The following is a 17,186-nucleotide window of genomic DNA, read 5'->3' as shown; positions in this document are numbered from 1 at the left end:
GATTCCCGCAGGTGTTTTTTTGTTGTTGAGGATGGATTTGGCTATTCTAGGTCTTTTGTTATTCCATATGAAATTGCACATTGATCTTTCCAATTCCATGAAGTACTGGGTTGGAATTTTGATGGGGATTGCATTGAATCTGTAGATTGCTTTTGGTAGGATGGCCATTTTTAAGATGTTGATCTTTCCAATCCATGAGCATGGGAGATCTTTCCATTTTCTGAGATCCTCCTCAATTTCTTTCTTGAGAGGTTTGAAGTTCTTGTCATACAGGTCTTCACTTCCTTAGTTAGAGTCACACCAAGGTATTTCATAGTTTTTGTAATGATTGTGAAGGGTACGTTTTCCCTAATTTCTTTCTCCACATGTTTGTCCTTTGAGTATAGGAAGGCTACTGATTTGTTTGAGTTAATTTTGTATCCGGCCACTTTGCTGAACTAGTTTATCAGCTGTAGGAGTTCTCTGGTGGAATTTTTGGGGTCACTCAAGTACACTATCATGTCATCGGCAAAGAGTGATGTTTTTATCTCTTCCTTTCCGATTTGTATCCCCTTGATCTCCTTTTGCTGTCTAATTGCTCCAGCCAGGACTTCCAGTACTATGTTGAATAGGTAGGGGGAGAGTGGGCAGCCTTGTCGAGTCCCTGATTTTAGTGGGATTGCTTCAAGTTCTCGCCATTAAGTTTGATGTTGGCTGTTGGTTTGAGGTATATTGCTTTTATTATGTTTAAATATGGGCCTTGGATTCCTGTTCTTTCCAGGACTTTTAACATGAAGCGGTGTTGGATTTTGTCGAATGCTTTCTCAGCGTCTAGTGAGATGACCATGTGATTTTGGTCTTTAAATTTGTTTATATGGTGGATTACATTGATGGATTTCCTTATGTTAAACCATCCATGCATCCCAGGGATGAAGCCTACTTGGTCATGATGAATGATGGTTTTGATGTGTTCTTGGATTCGGTTTGCAAGGATTTTGTTGAGTATTTTTGCATCAATGTTCATAAGTGAGATTGGTCTGAAGTTCTCTTTCCTTGTAGGGTCTTTGTGTGGCTTAGGTACGAGGGTTATTGTAGCCTCAAAATTGAGTTGGGTAATATTCCATCTGATTCTATCTTTTGGAATAGCTTGGTGAATATTGGTGTTATATCCCCAATAAATGTCTGATAAAATTCTGCACTGAACCCGTCTGGACCTGGGCTTTTTTTGGTTGGGAGTCTTTTGATGACTTCTTCTATTTCTTTAGGTGTTATAGGGTTATTTAGATGGTTTACTTGGTCCTGGTTAAACTTTGGGACCTTGTTTCTGTCTAGGAATTCGTCCATTTCCTCCATATTTTCCAATTTTGTGGAATATAAGTTTTTGTAGTAGGATCTGATGATTTCTTGAATTTCCTTAGTTTCAGTTGTTATGTCACCACTTTCCTTTCTGATTTTGTTAATTTGGATACTCTCTCTTTGCCCTTTATTTAGTCTGGCTAGGGGTTTATCAATCTTGTTGATTTTCTCAAAGAACCAACTCTTTGTTTTGTTGATTTTTTCAATGGTTCTTTTTGTTTCTATTTGGTCTATTTCTGCCCTAATTTTGATTATTTCTTGCTGTCTACTCTTTTTGGGTATATCTGCTTCCTTTTGTTCTAGGGCTTTTAGCTGTGCTGTCAGGTTGCTGATGTGAGCTCTCTCCAGTTTCTTTTTGGAAGCACTTAGGGCTATGAGTTTTCCTCTCAATACTGCTTTCATTGCATCCCATAGGTTTGGGTATGTTGTGTTATCATTTTCGTTGAATTCTAGAAAGTCCTTAATTTCTTTCTTTATTTCTTCTTTGACCCTGCTATCCTTTAACAGAGCGTTGTTTAGTTTCCATGTGTATGTGGGCATTTTGTTGTCTTTGTTGTTGTTAAAGACCAGCCGTAGACCATGGTGATCTGAGAGGATGCATGGGAGTATTTCAATCTTATATCGATGAAGGCTCGTTCTGTGTCCAATTATGTGGTCAATTTTCAAGAAGGTGCCATGGGGTGGTTAGGAGAAGGTGTATTCTTTTACTTTAGGATAGTATGTTCTGTATATATCTATTAATTCTAGTTGGTTCAAAGTCTCTGCTAGTTTTGCAGTGTCCTTGTTCAGTTTCTGTTTCCCTGATCTGTCCATTGGTGAGAGTGGGGTATTAAAGTCTCCCACTATTATTGTGTGGGGTGAAATGTATTTTTTGAGCTTTAGTGGAGTTTCTTTTATGAATGTGGGTGATTTTTTATTTGGAGCATATATGTTAAGGATTGAGAGTTCCTCCTGACAGATTTCCCCGGTAATGAGTAAAAAGTGTCCTTCTTTATCTTTTTTGATAACTTTTGGTTGGAAATTTACTTTATTCGATATTAGAATAGCCACTCCAGCTTGCTTCTTGGAGCTGTTTGCTTGGAAGTTTTTTTCCCACCCTTTTACTCTGAGATAGTGTCTGTCTCTGTCTCTGAGATGAGTTTCCTGTATGCAGCAAAAGGCTGGATTTTGTTTATGTATCCAGTCTGATAGTCTATGTCTCTTTATTGGGGAGTTGAGACCATTTATGTTAATAGATATCAAGGAATAATTGTTTCTGTTTCCTGCCATTTTTGCTTTTTTGGGTTGAGTTGTGTCTGTGTTTTTTTCTTCTTTTAGTTTTCTTGTTTAGGAGTTTTCTTGTTTTTACTAGGCTATATTTTCCCTCCTTGTATTGGGTTTTCCACCTATAATTCGTTGTAGTGCTGGGTTTGTGGTCAGATATTGTGTGAATTTTGATTTGTCTTGAAATATCTTTGTCTCTCCATCGATGGACACCAAAGTATTTTATACTCTTTGTGACTATTGTGAACGATGTTGATTCTCTAATTTCTTTCTCAGCCTGTTTATCCTTTGACAAATGGGACCTTATTAAATTGCATAGTTTCTGTAAGGCAAAGGACACTGTCAAGAGGACAAAACGGTAACCAACACGTTGGGAAAGGTTCTTTTCCAATCCTACATCTGATAGAGGGCTAATATCCAATATATACACGAACTCAAAATTTTAGACTTCAGAGAATCAAGTAATATTTTCAAATTGAGGTACGGAGCTGCTTCTATTTTTGTAAGGATTATGGGGCTGTTTAGATGGTTTGGTTAATCCTGGTTTAACTTTGCTACCTGATATCAGTCTAGAAAATTGTCCATTTCCTCTAGATTTTCCAGTTTTGTTGAGTATAGCCTATTGTATTAGGATCTGATAACTCACTGAATTTTTAAGTTTCTGTTGTTATGTCTCCTTTTTTTCTGATTTTGTTACTTTGAGTAGTCTCTTTGTGCCATCTCATTAGTCTGGCTAAGGGATTTTCAATTTTGTTGATTTTCTCAAAGAACCAGCTTCTGGTTTTGTTGATTCTTTGTATAGTTCTTTTTATTTTTATTTGGTTGATTTCAGCTACGAGTTTATTTCCTATCATCTATTCCTCTTGGGTGTATCTGCTTCTTTTTGTTCTAAATCTTTCAGGTGTGCTGTCAAGCTGTTAGTGTATGCTCTCTCCAGTTTCTTTTTGGGGGTACTCAGAGATATGTTTTCCTCTTAGCACTGCTTTCATTGTATTCCATAAGTTTGGGTATGTTGTGCCTTCATTTTCATTAAATTCTAAAAAGCCTTTGATTTCTTTTTTTTTTTTTTTTCTTTCTTGACCGAGCTATTTTTCAGTAAAACATTGTTCAGTTTCTATGTATATGTGGGCTTTTTGTTTTGATTAAAGACCAGCCTCAATTCATGGTGATCTGATAGGATGCATGGGATTATTTCAATATTCTTATGTCTGTTTAGGCGTGTTTTATGATCAACTATATGGTCAAATTTTGAGAAGGAGCATGACGTGCTGTGAGAAAGGTATATTCATTTTTTAGAATAAAATATTCTATAGAAAATTGTTAAATTCATTGGTTAATAACTTCTGTTAGTTTCACTGTGCCTCTGTTAAGTTTCTGCTTCCATGATCTGTCCATTGATAAAATTAGGGTCTTAAAGTCTCCCACTATTATTGTACATGGTGCAATATATGCTTTGGCGTTTAGTAGAGTTTCTTTTATGAATGTAGGTACACTTGTATTTTGAGCATAGATGTTCAGGATTGAGAGTTCATCTTGATAGATTTTTTTTGTTTGATGAGTAAAAATTGTTCTTTCTTATCTTTTTGATGACTTTTGGATGATTATCAATTTTGTTTGATATTAGGATAGTTACTCATGCTTGTTTCTTGGAACCATTTGCTTGGAAATTTTTTCCCCAACCTTTTACTCTGAGGGAGTGCCTTTCTTTGCTGAGATGACTTTCCTGTATACATCAAAATGCTGGATCCTGTTTACATGTCCAGTCTAATAGTCTGTCTTTTTATTGGGGAATTGAATCCAATGATGTTAAGAGATACTAAGGAAAAGGATTGTTGTTTACTGATATTTTTGTTCTTAGAGGTAGAAATATGTTTGTGTGCATTTTTCTTTTGTTTCTTTGCAAAAGGATTATTTTCTTGCTGTTCCTAGGGTGAATTTTCCCTCTTTGTCTTGAAGTTTTCTATTATCCTTTGTAGGGCTGGATTTGTGAACAGATATTGTATAAATTTGGTCTTGTCCTAAAATATCTTGGTTTCTTCCTCTATGATAATTAAGAGTGTTGCTTGATATAGTAACCTGGGCTGGCATTTGTTATATTTTAGGGTCTGTATGTTGTCTGTCCAGGATCTTCTAGCTTTCACAGTTTCTGTTGAGAATTCTGGTGTAATTCTGAACAGTCTGCCTTTATATGTTACTTATCCTTTTATTCCTTACTGCTTTTAGTATACTTTCTTTGTTTTGAACATTTGGTGTTTTGACTGTTATGTGTCAGGAGCAATTTTTTCTGGTCGAATATATTTGGAATTTTTTAATCTTGTATATTCATGGTTATCACTTTCTTAAGGTTAGGAAAGTTTTCTTATATAATTTTGTTAAAAATACGTAGTGGGCCTTTTAGTTGGGAGTCTTCACTCTCTTCTACACCAGTATCCTTTGGTTTGGTTTCCTCATTGTGTCCTGGATTTCCTGAATGTTTTGGGCTAGGAACTTTTTAATTTTTGCGTTTTCTCTGACTGTTGTGTCAATGCTTTCCATGTTGTCTTCTGCACCTGGGAAATATATTCATTGATATATATATATATGACTTTAAAATAGTTTCCTAGAAGTATTTTTAAATATTTAAAAAGACATTAATACAAACAGACATATAAATAAACATTGGCTATATTAAGGTATTTTTCCTAGCCCAATCCTGAATGTAAACAGCAGAAAATATCAAAAATTTCCTTACAACAAAACATAAAATCCTGTCTCCAGTTATAAAATATTATCAAGAGAATAACAATGTCCTCACTCACATTTATAATGTCAAAAGATTGGGTGCACTTGTTTATGAATACAGACAGTCTTACATCTTTTTCCAGGTTGCCAACAGACAAATACTATACAAAGCATAGAAATTATCCTGCCGAAAGGAAATGCAGGGACAAAGAGTGGAGCACAGACTGAAGGAAATGCCATCCAGAGACTGCCCCACCTAGGGATCCATCCTATCTGCTGACACCAAACCCAGACACTATTGCTGATGCCAAGAAATGCTTAGAGACAGGAGTCTGGTATAGCTGTCCCCTGACCAATATAGATGTGGATGTACATAGCCATATATCAGAATGATCATGGGGTTCCCAATGGAGAAGTTAGGGCAAGGACTGTAAGAACAGAAGGGGTTTGTACCCCATAAGAGCAACAATATCAATCAACCATAACTCCCTCCAAAGCTTTCCAAAACTAAAACACCAACCAAAGAGTACACATGGGAGGACCCATGGCTCCAACTGAATATGTAGCATAGGACTGTCTTAGCAGGCATCTATGGGAGGGGAGCCCCTTGGTCCTGTGGAGGCTCTAGGACCCAGAGTAAAGAAATGCTAGAGCACTGAGGCAGGGATAGGTCTGTACAGGTATGGGAACACCATCATAGAGGCAGGAGGAGGGGAGACAAAATAGCGGGCCTGTGGATGGGAAACAAGGAAAGAGATAGCATTTAAAATCTAAATAAATAAAATAACCAATAAAAATAAAAAGTATATTTGGCAAACAACCATCCATAGCTACCTACTTTATGTTTCAAGAGTCAAGAGATGAACAATCAACTCTCAACATCCTTTTGCCTCTGACCCTGTGACGTCATACTTCTCAGATGACTGAGGTGAGACTGTCTCAAGAGTGAAAATGAAAACTAAGTGTTCATTTTTTCTGCTAAATAGAGATAGCAGGCAGTTGATGCCAGAGGAATTTGGAAGATAGGATTATGCGCATGGACTGAAATTACTCCAGAGACCTCTGAAACCTTCCAGTCTTTTTTCCATCTCTGGCATCACATTCCTGCAAGTGACACATAGCACAAAATGTAATTTTTTACTTCTGTTCTGGTCATCATGATTGTTTCAGGACTAGGGTGATAGCCTGCATCTTCATAATCCAGGTTCAACTGTGTATCATCTGTAAGACCATTAAAACAAGTAAGTTAATAGTGAAAAGCAGAAAGAGGAGATTTACTCCTTGGGGGGACATTGGGAAGAGGGAGACATGATCCCCTATGCTCATCTTCTTCTAGAATGCTTTTCAGTAAAGTCTTCTCTCACTTTGTATGTGCCCAACAAAATTCTCACATTAATTTTTTATTTGCATAGGGCAATGAACTTAAAAGCACTGTTTCAAGATGATCTTTGATAAGTGTGAGTATCTGGCATATTACATTCTTCTGTGTTATAACTGGTTCTGTTATTCGTAGAAGTAGAAGCAGCAGACACTGTATAAGATATATTCCAAAGGGTTGGTTTCTGTCACCATCAGGGCCAAATGAGAAAGACCAAAATTTGTTGACCAAGTTTCCAGGAGCGGCAGGTTAAAACACTTTGGTTCATGCCTACATTTCTGTCTACTGGTATATCTTTTTCATAATGTTTTCTAATGCCTCTCTGCAGATTGAATTGGGCCCGTTCACTTCATCTAAACTCTCTAGATTACTTGAATTCAATTAATGATGACAGCAATGGCATCTGCAAAGTATCCTTAAAGTAGCATCTGCATTTATATTTATAACCTAGTCAAGCTCAAAAATCAGTAGGCTAGTCTATAAAGAGCATTAAAGTTTGAGCAGACAATGCTTCTAAGGGAAATAAACACAGTTGATACAGTATGCAGTGTGACAGTACATTTGTCTAAAATATGATCTGATTCATTTTCCTTCCCTGATGGCCTTCATTCACATTTGGTTAATTCACTACATACTTGAACTTTTAAAGACTGTAGTATAGTATCCACAGCAATTCTTGGTGAGAAGTTGGAACTGGTACATTTTTCAAGAATAATTGTATTTTTCTAAAATGATAGGTTGCACTTTCAGGACATTTCTTTCTAAGTCCCAGGAGTTAATATCCTTTTATACATCAAAGTAATCAGCCTGAATACTAATATCTGGGTGAATAAAAAGTGTGCCACAACTTATCAATACTATAAAATCAAATTTTAAAAAATTAAAGAAATGTTCTCTCTATCTTCATGCCCAGAACAGTATATGGATATCCCAGTTCTACACAAAATGATATTACAACAGGCTTTTTGCTAGAAGAGACTATTTCCCCAATAAATCAACTGTGTAAAAAAAAATATGAAGCCCCTTAAACATATTTTATATCAATTCATTTTCTCTATAATCTTGTTTGGTCTCTGACATATTCCAAATAGTTCAACAGAAAAATTTTAAACCACTTTCCCTATTCACAGTGATTCATTTTTTTCCAGGAAATCTCTGCTCTTTCTCTTTTTGTTATAAAAGAAATGACTTGCTATTCAACCAACAATTTTCATTGTCCCTAGAATAATCTAGGGTGACTTCTTTTCAATAAAGAACCAAAAAAGTCACATGTGCTCTAGAAAACAATTTATTTAAATTATTTATAGAAAGAAAAATATGCCAGTCTCCTAGTTTAATCATAGTGTATAGAAACCTGTCAAAATTTGTAATAGAAACAAACCATATTTAAATCAATGAATAATTTAAAATCAGGGAAAAATCCTACACAGCAAGTAAGATAAAGAACACACTTCTTTTTTATTCAGTAATTATTTAACAGGAAACATTTCCTTCTACTCCCAGCATTGTAGGCTGTTCCTGTATTAATATTTTCCTTTATTATCATTTACAAAATTTAAAAGCAAAATTTTCCCTGTGTAAAATTGGCTTCTAAGAATCACTGGTTTAAATGGACATTCAAGTCCTTGACCTCAAAGTAGTTGTGGGAGGAAACTGTACGTACTCAATTGAAGTGTTTGTCTAATGTGTTTGAAAGAGAGTGATGAAATGCTTGCTATAGAGTCCCAGGATGGGTGAGGTTAACCAAGATTGTCTACACAATTTCTTTATTTTTACTAGAAGAGCTTTACAGAGACAAATTGAAGAGAAAACAAACTGGGCACAGGGAAAGACATAAGGAGTCGGTGAATGAGACACCTGAAGATTAGAACAGTTTGCTACAGTTAGTTTGAGGTCAAACAAAGCAGTTCAGTCAGAGGCTGAGAGAGAAGCCAGATTGAATCAGTCAGCTTGGAGAGAAGTTTGAACCAAAATAGCTGAGTTGAACCAGCCAGCCAGAGTTCAGAAAGAATTTTTAAAAAGTAAGCTTATTCAGCAATAAACCTCAGAAACTGAAAACATTCTAAGCCTAGATAAGATTGTAAAAAAGTTAGAAGTTTCTGGGACAAGGTTTAAAGACTGAGTCACTAAGCCTCAAAGATGACAACCACATCAGGTAAATAAAAGTTACTTTAACTCATCACATTATTTCTTATTTTTACCCCAACAACACAGAAATATAATGATGTTTTTCTATTATATTTACTAGTTGCCAATATTGCTTGTAATGATTTAACCTTGTATTTCAACTTTACCTGATCTAAAATCAATTGTAATTTTTAAAACTCCTACAAGCAATTTCATGTTTTCCTGATATGACTGATGTTAGAAGGCTCAACCACAAATATGGACAGTACCTTATAGTGGCAGCTCAGATAAAGGGAGGTGAAAGAAGAAAAATGTGCTTTTTGCCTTCTTGTGGTTCCTCTTACTGCAAAGTTTAGCCGTTCTGTTTGTACTACTACTCCATTCCTGCACAGATATTTACCATTTTCTTTGGGCTTCGATCAGAGACTAAAACAAACAACTTTCCATCCTCCCTATCCCCTGCCCTGCCCTTAGACCTTCAGTACTATTTGCAAACTGCTGTAACAATCAACTTCATGGACTGAGCAACTACATAAGAAAAGAAAGGATGGAGAGGAAGAGAGAAAAGAGAAGGGAAGGGAATGGAAGGAGAGATTTTAGTGTTTCAAAGTCAATGGTTAACATAAACCATCCAATAGAAAATCATCAGCAGCCCTACGGCCCACAGTAAGCACCAGGCCTGTGGCAGAGGGACTCAGGATTCACCCAGGAAGCCTGTGCACACAGACAAAATGCTCAGGCCCTTTGCCATCTGGAACAGCAGAGATCCAGGGACACAGGTCTGGTGAGATTGAACTGTGAGTAACCAAACTCAGAGAGGGCTAGACAGAGCTTGCAGAAAAGGTGCCCCTGCGGCCCACAGAAAGAGCCCGGGCCTCTGGCACAGGGACTCAGGGGTTCAGTGGGAACCAGGGTCTGCCCGGGAAAGGCAGTGCTTGAAGTTCAGATCTACAGACCCTCATACGCCTGCTCCAGAGGGGAGCTTGGCACATAAGTCCAAAGAGAGCACACCAGGAGTTCTCAGACACCAGAAAGTACTGTGCTACCTGAAAAAGGGAGCATTTTGGCCTAAAGAAAGAACCAGGATCCTGCCAGTAGTACTCAGGACCTGAGGGCAGAGGACTGAGCTCCCAGAACAGCCTCACAAGAACTCCCACAACTGAGCCCACAAAGACAGAGTTGAGTCACTGCTACCAGAACTCAGTTTGCCCACTAAAAGCTGAACACTCAGAAGCAACATTCTTCCAAAGCCCACAGGTGCTCAGATTCACAGGAAAGACAGGTGCCAGTCACTGGCAACAAGACAATATATTATAACAGATAACAAGATGGCAAAAGGAAAACTAAAGAACTTAAACAATGAAAACCAAGACAACCTGGCAACATCAGAACCCAATACTCCCACCACAGCAAGCAGTGGATTGCCAGACACTCCAGAAAAAGAAGACTCAGATTTGAAATCATACCTCACAACGGTGATGGAGATCTTTGAGAAGCACAAGAATAACTCCTTTAAACAAGTACGGGAGGACACACATAAACAAATAGAAGCTTTTAAAGAGAAAACACAAAAAAACACACAAAGAAATAGAGGAAAGCACAACCAATCAGATGAAGGAATTGAAAATGGAAATGGATTAGAACACATAGGCACAGGAGAAAATTTCCTGAACAAAACACCTATGGCTCAAGCTCTAAGGTCAAAGATTAACAAATGGGACTTAATGAGATTGCAAAGTTTCTGTAAGGCTAAAGACATCATCAAGAAAACAAAACGGCAACCAACAGAATGGGAAAAGATCTTTACCAACACCACATCAGATAGAGGCCTAATATCCAAGGTGTACAAGGATCTCAAAAAGCTAGACACCAGAGAATCAAATAACCCTATTAAAAAATGGGGTACAGAGCTAAACAAAATGTTCTCAGTTGAGGAACACCGAATGGCCGAGAAACACCTGAGGAAGTGCTCGACATCCTTAGCCATCAGGGAAATGCAAATCAAAACAACCCTGAGATACCACCTCACACCAGTCAGATTGGCCAAGATCCAAAACTCAGATGACAGCAGATGCTGGTGAGGCTGCGGAGAAAGAGGAACACTTCTCCACTGTTGGTGGGGTTGCAAGCTAATACAACCACTCTGGAAATCTGTCTGGCGATACCTCAGAAAATTGGATATAGTACTACCTGAAGACCCAGCTATTCCACTTCTGGGCATATACCCCAGAGACACTTTAATACACAACAAAGATATATGCACCACAATGTTCATAGCGGCTCTATTTATAATAGCCAGAAGCTGGAAGGAACCCAGATGTCCTTCAGAAGATGAATGGATACAAAAATTGTGGTACATATACACAATGGAATACTACTCAACCACCAGAAACAATGACTTAACCAAATTCTTAAGAAAATGGCTGCATCTAGAGAAGATCATCCTGAGTGAGATAACCCAGTCACAAAAGAACAGTCATAATATGCAGTCACTGATAGTGGGATGCTAACCCCAGAGGCTTGCACTCCCCCAGAAACAACTCACAGACTGTATGAAGTCCAAGAAATAAAAAAAAAATATACACATATATTTACAAAACAAGAAGACTTTGACTATTTCCATGTTGCGTTTTGTTTTGCATGTACTTTACACTTATTGTAACTATTAGGTTTTCAATGCATACTTTCAAGCCCTTGAAAAAAATCAAGTACTGACTAAAAAAATATATTCACATGGTTTTATGTAAAAATTATTTCAATGTCTGAAAAAACAGTACTGACAAAAATGTATAATTTTAAGCAAAAAAATGTTTAAAATCTGTACATTTATCTTTGTTTTGTAAAATAAAGTCGTTTAAAAAAAAAAGAAAAAAGAAAATGGAAATGGAAGCAATAAGGAAAACACAAAAAGAGACTAACCTGGAGATGGAAAATCTAAAAAAGGAATCAGGAGTCATAGATGCAAGCATTTCCAAAAGACTACAAGAGATGGAAGAGAGAATCTCAGAGGCCAAAAACAACACAAAAAAAAAAAAAAATAGACAAAACAGTCAGAAAGATGCAAAAATCAAAATTTCCTAACCCAAAATGTACAGGAGATCCAGGACACAATGAGAAGATGAAACCTAAAGAAATAGGAACAAAAGAGGGCAAAAATATCAACTAAAAGGCATATTAAATTGCCAAAGCAATTAGACAGGAAAAGGAAATCAAAGGGATCGAAATCAGAAAGGAAGAAGTAAAATGATCACTATTGGCAGATGAAAAGATAGTATAAATAAGTGTCCCCAAAAATTCCACCAGAGAACTCTTACAGCTGACAAAATGTTCAGCAAAGTGACTAGATACAAAATTAACTCAAACAAATCAGTAGCCTTCCTATACTCAAAAGACAAACATACTAAGATAAAAATTAGGAAAAGATATTTTTCACAATAGTTACAAACAATATGAAATACCTTGGTGTGACTCTAACTAAACAAGTGAAGGACCAGTAACAAGAACTTCAAATCTCTGAAGACAAATTTGAAGATCTCAGAAAATGGAAAGATCTCCCATGCTCATGGATTGGAAGGATCAACATTGTAAAAATGCCAAAAGCAATCTACACATTCAATGCAACCCCCATCAAAATTCCAACTCAGTTTTTCATAAAGTTGGAAATAGGAATTAGCAAATTCATGTGGAATAACAAAAAACCTAGGATATCCAAATCTATCCTCAGCAACAAGAAAACATCTGTGGGAATCAACATCCCTGACCTCAAACAATATTACAAGGCAATTGTGTTAAAAACTGCATGGTACTAGTATAGAGGTAGGCAGGTAGATCATTGGAACAAAATAGAAGATCCAGAAATAAACCCTCACACATATGGTCCCTTGATTTTTGACAAAGAAGCTGAAACATTCAATGGAAAAAGGACAGCCTCTTCAACAAATGGCGTTGACTCCACTGGCACTCAACATGCAGAAGAATGATAATATACCCTTTCTTACCTCCTTGTACAAAGCTCAAGGGCAAGTGAATCAATGATATCCATATAAAACTAGGTACACTGAAACTACTAGAAGAGAAAGTGTGGAAAACCTTAGAACACATAGGCACAGGGGAAATTTTCCTGAACAAAACACCAATGGCTTATGCTCTAAGACCAAGGATTGAGAAATGGGACTTAGTGAGATTACAAAATTTCTGTAAAGCTAAGGACACTGTCAAGAAAACAAAATGGCAGCTGACATATTAGGGAAAGATCTTTACCAACCCCACATCAGAGAGAGGTCTAATATCCAAGGTATACAAAGTACTCAAGAAGCTAGACACCAGAGAATCAAACAACTCTATTAAAAAATGGGGTACAGAGATAAACAAAAGTTCTCTATTGAGGAATATAGAATGGCTGAGAAGCATCTAAGGAAGTGCTCCACATCATTAGCCATCAGGGAAATGCAAATCAAAACAACCCTGAGATTCCACCTCACACCAGTCAGATTGGCCAAGATCCAAAACTCAGATGACAACATATGCTGGTGAGGTTGTAAAAAAAGAGAACACTTCTCCTCTGTTGATGGGGTTGTAAACTGGTATAACCACTCTGGAAATCAATCTGGCAATTCCTCAGAAAATTGGACATATTACTACCTGAAGACCCAGTTATTCCACTTCTGGGCATATACTCCAGAGAAGCTCCAACATACAACAAAAACATATGCACCACAATGTTCATAACAGCCTTATTTATAATATCCAGAAGCTGGAAAGAACCCAGATGTCCTTCAGTAGATGAATGGATGCAAAAATTGTGGAACATTTGCACAATGGAGTACTACTCAGCTATCAGAAACAATGACCTTATGAAATTCTTAAGAAAATGGATGCATCTAAAGAATATCATCCTGAGTGAGATAACCCAGTCACAAAAGAACAGACATAATATGCAGTCACTGATAATTTGATACTAACCCTAGAAAGTTCTGAACACCCCCAGAAACAACTCACAGACTATATGAAGTTCAAGAAAGAAAAGAAAAGAAAAGAAAAGAAAAGAAAAGAAAAGAAAAGAAAAGAAAAGAAAAGAAAAGAAAAGAAAAGAAAAAACCATTATGCTAAATTCTTACACACCAAGAAAACTTTGACTAATTCCAGGTTACATCCTGTTTTGCATGTACTTTATGCTCATTGTAACTAGTAAGATTTTAATGCACACTATCAAGCCTTTAAAAAAAAAACCAAGCACTGACAAAAATGTATTTGTATACTTTTATACAAAAATGCTTAAATTCTGTACATTTATCTCTGTTTTTTAAAATAAAGTTGTTCAATTTAAAAAAATCTGTACATGTATCTCTCTTTTTTAAATAAAGTTGTAAGAAAAAAAAACATCATCATATATCTCCAAACTTCTCATTAACTTTTTTTTGAAGTTGAAATACAGGCAAAGGTATATTTTCTATATTTCCTGGCTCTTTTCTCTTTTTCATTTAATCTCTAAATATGTGTTTCTTATTCAACTTTGAATTCAACTCATGTGGACACACTACTCTAACATTCAGTTCTTCTGCTACCTAAATGATCCTACATCTAGACTCATAAAGCTAAGCCACAGATTTTCTATGGGCTTTCAATAGCCTGAAAATAGAAACCACATTAGGCATTTCACAGAACAAGATTCAATGTGAAATTGGCTGTTGAGATATTGACAGGAGGTGTTGAAAGATGGTAACAGTCCTCAGAAGTATAAAAATGAACATGAAATAGTAAATGCAGAAAGCAGCTACCACCTTTACAACTGGCAGAAACAACAGGGGAAAAAAATGTAACTCAGACATCTAAACCTGAGTTCTGTCTACCTGGTGGTAGGTTTTGGGAAACTTGGGGAAAAGCACCACAAGATTCGTTGTCATGCTCAGAAGAAGTCTATATTATGAAACTGTGGTCTCTCAAAATTTACACATCAAAAGTCTTAATGTGATTCTATTTCAAGATGGGAGAATTGAAAAGGCAACTAAGGATCAATTAAATAAACCATGTGGGTGGGTCTCTGATACAATATGCCTGATAGGTAGAAGAGCAACAGCTCTGAGGTACCAATGGTAAGACAATGACTATTACAAGCTTTCACAAAGATCGTGTTTCAAATAGTCCTTGGTTTTGAACTTCTAGCTTCCATAATTATTGTAAAGTCACCTAGCCTATCGTGTTCTATTAGAACAGCCAGAGCTATTTAGTAAGTTCACCATCAATCAGCATCAGTACCCTGGGAAATCAAATGAGGAGTTTGTAACCATAAAATTCAGAGAGAGAACCCCATTAATTTAGAAGTACTAACAAAAGCTCAAAGCTATGGTTCTGTCTTCCAGAGTTAATGGGTCATCTCTAGAATGGTGCCAACAGAAACAGAAAATAGATAAAGTAAAGAAGGCCCTTCCCCTAGTCTACTCTTTGTCTGCACCTGGTGAATTCTATTCAAAGCAATTTAATAAAACAAGAGGACAATATGGAAACATAAATACAAAAATTCCAGAAATTAAATAGACAAAATATTGCAATAAAACCTTTTGATTCCTTGGCTCCTTAAAAAAAATGAATCTAAAAGTTCTATGGGAGTAGCTTGCATTGGTGTTTTTATTGTGTTCAGTTGATTCTGTAGATCATATAGTAGAAAACCTCTGTATAAAGCTATTACTTTGTAATGTAGTAAAGTGGCTGATGCTTTACTAACTCTAAAGTTCTCAATAAATGTCAGAAAACAGTAAATATTAACATCTTAAACATTTGACATATCAACCTCTGCCTGCTTAGCAAGGCTCATTTGTTCTTCTATAATTCTTTACTCAACATCAAATCCTATCTCAATATAGCATAATGTAAATTATCCACTAAGATAGATGTGAACAGCACCAGATCAAGTTGAGATTGTGGTTTCCTGTGCAACTGGAAAAGTTATTCATTAATAAGCAGGTTTGGTGGTAAATAATGATTTTTCAATCTAAGGCACTGAATTATAAATCTTTATGAATTACTTTAATAAATGCTCTAAACAATTTATCAAATGACCAGACTAGTGGCAATAAAAGAGATTTTAAATGTATTGTGCCTGTGTATTTTGAAACAGCATAAATACTAAACAAAGAGGTGCTACAATTCAATATGGAAAAATCAGATATTATTAAATTTAAAAATAAGATAAAAATGTGGCCATGTGTACTTAGCTGCCCCCTGTATTAAATTATAAACTAACTTTTGTTAAGCTTGTAACTTATTTGCAATGATAAAGCTAGTTGTTGTCAAGAACCTGTGAGAATTTCCCCCTAAATTAATACACTGCTCTACTTATAGCAATAAGCAGAGAAAGAAACTACATATTAGACTTCACATGACATCTAGTGGTTAAGCATGTGCATGTTTCAAAAGCTCATTTTTCTTTTCTTCAAATATATAAAAATAGCTTTTCTAAGTCTACCTATGTGAGGGGAATTACTCAAAAACTTACTTTTGCTCAAAGAGTCCCACAGATCAATTCTTTCAGGAAGATTTTACTCTTCATAAGTAAACACTAACAATAGTTAGAAGCAAAAATAGCCCACTTGGAGCACTTGAACCTTCTCCTGTCCTATATTTGATTAGCCCTGGAGCTCTGGTATGTGCCTCCAAACCTAGATAAAGCATGAAAAAGGAGTGGCTTAATGTGGAGCAGTGGACTGTGACAGGAAGCCTGGTCCTTGGTTGAGCAAAGAGCTTGAAGCCCTGAAGACCCTGAAGGGATGATAGAAACGTCACCTGCTCCTGTAACCAGGCTCTGTTACATGGTGGCAGCCCCCGCCCCATAGATTTGTGGCCATCAGTCACATAAGGACAATGCCCCAAGCCCTTCCACGAGTAGGCATCCTTAACATTCCAGACCAAAACAATAGGAAAAGAAAGGTGACCTGTGATCATATAGCTCAAGACAGAGATCTCGAGGTTAATGAAGTACCTAGAGGTCCAGAGGCCCATAACAATAAGATTCTCTTGCCAGACACTCCTCCTTTCACTCCTCAGGTCCACCCTGAGAAGTGGGTATGTTTTTACTAATCCACTTTCCACCATAACATTAAATGCCTCAATACCATGAACCATCTTTTTTCATTCGGATCCACTGTGGGGAGACATGGAGAAGGCCTTTGCCTACAGAGCCACAGCCTAGTCTCCCATAGAAGATCTCTCTGTGCTCCCAAACACCACAGCCTGTCAAACCAAGAACCATCACCATGAGACTAGCTGGAGAGACCCTTCTCATCCCCCACCCCGGCCCTGACTGAACACAGCCCATGGACCCCCATTCAGTTCTTAGCCCCTCAACCACAAATCTTCAGACTGAGCC

This window comes from Micromys minutus (genome assembly GCF_963924665.1).
Source record: "Micromys minutus genome assembly, chromosome: 1".
Lineage (NCBI taxonomy): Eukaryota > Metazoa > Chordata > Mammalia > Rodentia > Muridae > Micromys > Micromys minutus.
Note: the sequence above shows the minus strand (reverse complement) of the source record.